General features: G+C 38.2%; 1 pseudogene across 1 annotated transcript; it reads right to left on the reverse strand.

Moving 5' to 3' along the window:
* Window positions 1–487: 487 nt before the first annotated feature.
* LOC307186405 (elongation factor 1-alpha 1-like) lies at window positions 488–2,069 on the reverse strand (annotated as a pseudogene). Its single transcript has 2 exons — window positions 1,565–2,069; window positions 488–1,269 (listed from the first exon to the last, which is right to left on the reverse strand). The product of its transcript is annotated as an elongation factor 1-alpha 1-like (transcript).
* Window positions 2,070–6,353: the final 4,284 nt, after the last annotated feature.

Genomic DNA, 6,353 nt, shown 5'->3' on the forward strand with positions numbered 1-6,353 from the left:
CCCTTCATGAAAGGTGAACAAACCTGAAATTCCCACCTAGAAAAAAAATGTTAACTCAGAATTATCAAATCCTGAAGTTTAGGCAGATGGACACCAGAAATGGATTATGGGCAACTCTTAAATCATTCACCTAACTACATAGTATAGGAAGTTACAGTGTTGGCCGAAAGAAGACACAGATTTCTCACTAAATTTTGTTTCCAAGGGTTTCAAAATTCTGTGACAGATTTTTGATCATGTTTTTATTAAAAAGTATTGACTTTAAAGACTAATAACTTAAAGCCACCACACACACACACACACACACACATACACACACAAATGATCGACAAAATGTTCCCCTTTCCTTCTGAAGGTTTTTCAATGTATTGTTATTATTTCATTAACTAGTCATTTACTATTCAACTTAAATCGCCAGTTGATACAGACAGTTCTGAGATGGGTCTTCTACCTGCCATCCTAATCTTCTAGATTAGGGTGGCAGGTATTACGGATAGTATTCATCCTGAGCTTTCTGGGCAGACATGGTGACCTTGCCAGCTCCAGCAGCCTCCTTTTCCACTATTTTGATAACACCCACAGCAACTGCCCATCTCATGTCATGAACAGCAAAACGATCCAGAGGAGGATTATCAGAGAAGCTCTCAACACACATGGGCTTGCCAGGAACTATTTCTATGGTGGCAGCATCACCAGGTCTCAAAAATTGGGGGCCATCTTCCAGTTTCTCCAAATAGCAATCAATCTTTTCCTTCAGCTCAGCAAACCTGCAAGTAGTGTGAGCTGTGTGACATCCTGCACAGGTCCATAGCCAGCATTGATTTGCCCTGGGTGGTTCAGGATAATCATCTGAGGCTTGAAGTCAGCTGCTTCCATTGCTGTGTCACCGTTGCTGTCACCAGCCACATTGTCAGAATGAATATATTTGAGAGACACATTCTTGACATTGAAGCCCATATGGAAGAGCTTCACTCAAAACTTCATGGTGCATTTTAACAAACTTGACTTCAGTTGTAACATTGACTGGAGCATAGGTGACCACCATGCCTGGTTTGAGAACACCAGTCTCCACCTGTCCCACAGGGATAATACCAACATGAACAATTTTGTAGATGTCCTAGAGGACAGCCAAAGGGCTGATCAGTTAGATGAGTTGGTAGCAAAATGCAACCCAGAGCTTCAAGCAGCATGGTTCCATGGGCATTGCCATCTTTATGGGTTAATTTCGATCCCTTAAACCACCACAGTTTAGCATTTGGCTCCAGCACGCTGTCATCGTTTCAACCCAAAATTAACACAAATGCTACTATGTTAGGGTTGAGCCAATTTTTTTTAATGTAGGTGCTGACATTTTTTTTTTTTTTTGCTCTACACGGGCCTCTCACTGTTGTGGCCTCTCCCGTTGTGGATCACAGGCTCCAGACGCGCAGGCTCAGAGGCCATGGCTCACGGGCCCAGCTGCTCTGCGGCATGTGGGATCTTCCCGGACCGGGGCACGAACCCATCTCCCCTGCATCGGCAGGCTGACTCTCAACCACTGCACCACCAGGGAAGTCCCGCTGACTTTTTAACAATATCCTTGTACAACTTCTGGCTGAAAGAATCTATTTTGTTAATATCAACATTTAGTTGTTTCATACCCAATGTGTAGGTCAGAAGGGCATGCTTCCAGGTCTGCTTGTTCTTGGATAAACCTGTTTCAAATTCACTAATACCAGCAGCAACAATCAAAACAGTAAAATCAGCCTGTGATGTGCCTGTGATCATGTTTTTGATTAAGTCTCTGTGTCCTGGGGCATCAGTGATGTTCAAATAATACTTTTAGGTCTCAAATTCTCACAGGGAGATATCAATGGTGATATGACATTCATGTTCAGCCTTCAGTTTATCCAAGATGCAGGTATCCTTGAAGGAGCCATTTCCCATCTCAGCAGCATCCTTCTCAAACTTATTGATGGTTCTTTTGTTGATCCACCACATTTGTAGATCCGATGTCCAGCAGTGGTCTACTTGCCCCAATGTAAGTGTCCAACTATAATGATGTTGATATGAATTTTTTTCTTTCCCATTTTAGCTTAGATTTAGTGGTGATTTCACAACATCTGTCTGGTGATAAAATTGTTGTAAAAAAGCTGTGAAGGAAATCTTTACAATCTTGGATTCCACCCACAGTCTTCAAATGATATATGTAACACATGATTTTACACATAAACATGAAATTAGCTTTTACCTTGTCTGTGGCTGTTCAGTCTTATTACCTGAGAAGTCTGGAACCATGGTACTAAACTTGACCAAGAATATACTAAATAGTAGGACAACTTATCTGACAAATTATCCCCACAGAGGTCACCCTGTACTAGCTTACCTACATTGTTATTAAAAAAACATAGATGTTATTTTTGTTTGTTTGTTTTTGTTTGTTTTTAGTTTATATAGCCTGGCTTTAGCTGCAAACTTAGTATCTCACACATATTTTGATGGTACATTTTAGTACTCTGCATTGCCTTTATGCAGTCCTTTATGAGTCCTTTCCATATCCAGTCGTGTGTAACAGCTGCAGTTGGTGATGTGGGAAAGATAAATGAAATTGTCCTTTGATGCAAATTTGGCTCCTAGGCCATCCCTGGTTTGAGGTCACACAAGTTGATAAGAAGAGAATGTATGAATGAAACTAGTAGATCTAACAATAGCTAAGTTGGCTTTTTAAAAGGTGAAATTGATCAAGAATTCTGTATTTTGGATTGCTTGGGCTGTTTTAGTGAAAATAAAAGGAAGTTTCAAAAAAATCAATGGCTGCCAGAGATTCTCTTAAAAACGAAGAGACATGATTCCAAAAGGGAGTCAGGAAGACACACCACCCTTTGATACTAAGTAGAATTCTTCTTAGGCTTTAAAAATATTAAACATGCTAGTATATTTGTATTCATTGTGTGATGGTAACAAAGTATCCCCTAAATTTAGATCTTCAGCTCATTGTTATTCATGCTCTGATAAAAGCAACTCTAACTGTCTGGGCTCTTGCTGACCCTCCTGTTGAGGAGGGGTAGGATAATTTGAGGGAGGCTGTTAGCTCAGGTAAACCAAATGCGATTAAATTATGAGAAATATTTTAAATTATTTTGGAAAGAGAAAGCAAAACGAAAACACTGAATAACTTTAGTACAATTAAACCAGTGGGAGGGTTTGTATAGTTTACTTAAAATGAAATAAAGTTGGAGATAGATGAAGTAGTTATAAAAATTTTAATAGATTATAGTAAATACTAGGTGGTCTGTCTGGTCTATCAACTCCTTGGACTATGAAAATAACAGAAGAGAACATATTCACTTAATTTTTCCTAGCTTAAATGAATTTTTAAAATGTAATAATGACACAAATGTGAAAACTTTGGTCTCTTCAGGATAAGTGCTGATTAAAACGGTGTGAAAAAAAGAGAGAATTATGATTCTGAGAGATGGGCTGGTCAAAGTCTCTTGAGGAGCTAGGAGTAGAAGGGGCTGGAGAACCTTTTTATTGATATGGGTTAAATGGCCTGAGGGAGATAACTATCAGATACTAGTGCACAATGTCCTCTTATACCCAAGTTTGCTAATGAAGTTGCTAATTAAAGGTTAAAGGATGACCAACAAGGACCTACTGTATAGCACAGGGAACTCTGCTTCATATCATGTAACAACCTAAATGGGAAATGAATTTGAAAAAGTATAAATACATGTATATATATATATATATATATATATATATAACTGAATCACTTTGCTGTACACCTGCAACTAGCATAGCATTGTTAATCAACTATACTCTAATATAAAATAAAAAGTTTAAAAAAAAGAAGATAGGGGAGATAGAGGCTGTTAAAAGGATTAAAGTAGAAAAAACACGTGAAAGCCTTGTGTAACTATTAAGACAATCTTGCCTAGTATATTCAATTATTGTTTCCTTTTAATGGGGTAATTTTGTTTGCAATTAAACATGTTTAGTAAACACTAAATTCTTAAAAAAATAAAATAAATAAAATAAAATAAAAGTTAAAGGATGATGTGTTTATGTTAGGGGATATGTTGATGCAACTCTGGAAGCTTATATACAAAAATATGACTCAAAGTAGAAATTTATAAATGGAAGTACTGTATACTAATGCATTCTCTACCAGAAAGTATTATAGGAATGGATGTGACGTCTGAACGGGGAATATTTTCCCCACTCCTAAAACATTGAGAAAAAGAAAGCCCTGAGAATCTGCTCTTCACTTGTTTTAATGTGGTGTCCTTGATGGAAAGCTTTAAAATTATCTAAACCCACTCAAGTGGCTAATTTAAAACATTATAGGATGTTTGGGTATCATCAAGAAAATTTGGCTTTATTTAAGGATGTTTCAGTTTCACCTGTATTAGTACCCCAAAAGTCTTGTTTAATATTCCAGTGTTATATGTGAGGAAAGCTGATGAATCCTGAAGTTTAATCATAGGCTAAAAGGGATTAAATAAAGTGTTGCCTTAATAGTATTCTATATCCAATATGGTCTTAACAGTTCAAACTGTGCAACGTGCTAAAAGAAATCCATATTCTGTGAACAATTTGGTTATTTTTCCCAGTTCCTTTTTCAAGAGGAAGCCAAAGTAATTTGTATACATATGGAGTGGAACCCAAAACATACTTACCATACATTCACACAGATATATAGAGATCCTGCTGATTATTGGCAAAACCTGCTCTGAAGAGACTTAGATTTGACTAAGTGAAAAAAAATACCAAAAATTCAACATATCAATGATATGGTGTTGACAACTCAATCTGAAGATCAAATGGACTGAACTAAATGCTGGTTAATCTTATGATCAGAGGGTCGTAGATTAACACAGCTAAACTACAGAGACAGGAAATAAATTATAAGATTCTTAAAAATTACCTGGACCAGAGACACTAAAGATGTACCTTAAACAACCAAAAATAAGTTATTTTCTTTGCCAGCTCAAAGATGAAAGTAAAGCATGAAGATTGATTGAGTTGTTGGTTTCTGGAAAAATCACATATCACATCTGAGAATTTTATTAGTCCCTTTTTAAAGAAGTACTAGGGAAATAGATGATTTTTTTTTTTTCCGGTACGCAGGCCCCTCACTGTTGCGGCCTCTCACGTTGCGGAGCACAGGCTCCAGATGCGCAGGCCAGCCCTGCATTCCATACCCCTTCCTCTCCCTGGGCTGAGTGAGCCAGAGCCGAATCAGCTGCACCTTTAATCCCCTCCAGTCTGGGCAAAGAACAGATGCCACAGGGTGACCTACATGCAGAAGTAGGGCCTAATGCAAAGCTGAACCCCAGGAGCTGTGTGATCACAGAAGAGAAAGGGAAATTTTTCCATGTGGCCTCAAGAGCATCAGATTAAATCTCCACAATCAACTTGATGTACCCTGCATCTGTGGAACACCTGAATAGACAACAAATCATCCCCAAATTGAGGCAGTGGAAATTGGGAGCAACTGTAGACTTGGGGTTTGCTGTATGTGACTGACTAGTTTCTAATTTTTATGTTTATCATAGTATAGTTTTAGCACTTCCTATCATTGATGGATTTGTTCGTTGGTTTGGTTGCTCTCTTCCTTTTTTCTTTAGGATTATTATTATAACTTCAAAAATTTTTAATAACATTATTTTATTATATTACATATGTATTTTTTATTTATTTATTTTTCTCCCTTTTTTTCTGAGCCATGTGGCTGACAGTGTCTTGGTGTTCCAGCCCACTGACAGGCCTTAGCCTCTGAGGTGGGAGAGCCAAGTTAAGGACATTGGGCCACCAGATACCTCCTGGCCCTACATAATATCAATCAGTGAGAGCTCTCCCAGAGATCTCCGTCTCAATGCTAGGACCCAGCTTGCTTCAATGACTAGCAAGCTCAAGTGTTGGACACTCCATGCCAAACAACTAGCAAGATAGGAACACAAAACTACCTATTAGCAGAGAGGCTGCCTAAAATCATAATAAGTTCACAGACACCCCAAAACACATGACTGGATGTGGTGTGCCCACCAAAAAGAACAGATCCAGCCTCATCCAACAGAAGACAGGCACAAATTCCTCCACCAGGAATCCTACACAACGCACTGAACCAACCTTACCTACTCAGGGCACACACCAAAAACAATGAGAACTATGAACCAGAAGCCTGAAAAAGGAGACCCCCAAAACAGTAAGTTAAGCAAAATGAGAAGACAGAGAAATACACAGCAGATGAAGGAGCAAAGTAAAAACCCACCAGACCAAACAAATGAAGGGGAAATAGGTAGTTTAATTGAAAAATAATTCAGAGTAATGAGAGTAAAGATGATCAAAAATCTTGGAAATAGAATGGA

This window comes from Stenella coeruleoalba (assembly GCF_951394435.1).
Source record: "Stenella coeruleoalba genome assembly, chromosome: 5".
Classification (NCBI taxonomy): Eukaryota; Metazoa; Chordata; class Mammalia; order Artiodactyla; family Delphinidae; genus Stenella; species Stenella coeruleoalba.